Source organism: Prionailurus viverrinus, chromosome A1 (genome assembly GCF_022837055.1).
Source record: "Prionailurus viverrinus isolate Anna chromosome A1, UM_Priviv_1.0, whole genome shotgun sequence".
NCBI classification, from domain to species: Eukaryota; Metazoa; Chordata; class Mammalia; order Carnivora; family Felidae; genus Prionailurus; species Prionailurus viverrinus.
Window position 1 is genome coordinate 214,573,592 of NC_062561.1, and position 875 is coordinate 214,574,466.

The 875-nt window shown below is 43.3% G+C and overlaps 1 non-coding gene across 1 annotated transcript; it reads left to right on the plus strand.

The window, feature by feature from the left end:
* Positions 1 to 323: 323 nt before the first annotated feature.
* LOC125147093 (U6 spliceosomal RNA) lies at positions 324 to 429 on the plus strand. Its single transcript, XR_007145006.1, has one exon. It is a non-coding gene; the product is annotated as a U6 spliceosomal RNA (small nuclear RNA).
* Positions 430 to 875: the final 446 nt, after the last annotated feature.

Consider the following 875-nt stretch of genomic DNA (forward strand, 5'->3'; position numbering starts at 1 on the left):
GCAGTAATATTAGACTGTGAAATGACCTTGGGAATGGAGTCCTTGTGCCAACGATGGTGGAGTAGAAAAATCAGTATCTGGGGGCGCCTGGGTGGCGCAGTCGGTTAAGCGTCCGACTTCAGCCAGGTCACGATCTCGCGGTCCGTGAGTTCGAGCCCCGCGTCAGGCTCTGGGCTGATGGCTCAGAGCCTGGAGCCTGTTTCCGATTCTGTGTCTCCCTCTCTCTCTGCCCCTCCCCCATTCATGCTCTGTCTCTCTCTGTCCCAAAAAATAAATAAACGTTGAAAAAAAAATTAAAAAAAAAAAAAGAAAAATCAGTATCTGCACTCGCTTTGGCAGCACATATACTAAAATTTGAATGATACAAAGAAGATTAGTGTGGTCCGTGCACAAGGATGACACACAAATTTGTGAGCATTCCACATTTTTAGGTGATGTGGAGTACACTTGTGATGAGCACCAGGTGATTAAAATAAAAAATTTAAAAAAAAAAGATTTTAACAATGGTGGCTAGATATATGTCAATAAATGTTTAGGGGTGCCTGGGTGGCTCAGTTGATTGGGTGTCCGACTTCGGCCCAGGTCATGATCTCCCGGTTCGTGGGTTCGAGCCCCACATTGGGCTCTGCGCTGACAGCTCAGAGCCTGGAGCCTGCTTTGAATTCTGTGTCTCCCTCTCTTTCTGCCCCTTCCCTACTCACACTCTGTCTCTCTCTGTCTCTCAAAAATAAATAGACATTGAAAAAAAAATTTTTTAATAAAATAAATGTTTATAGTGATGACTGAAAAAAGAAAAGAAAAATCAATATCTGAGTCCCCAGTGACAGACTGGTAGGCTTCTTTTACAAGAATGAACAAACTATATTATTAAGCCA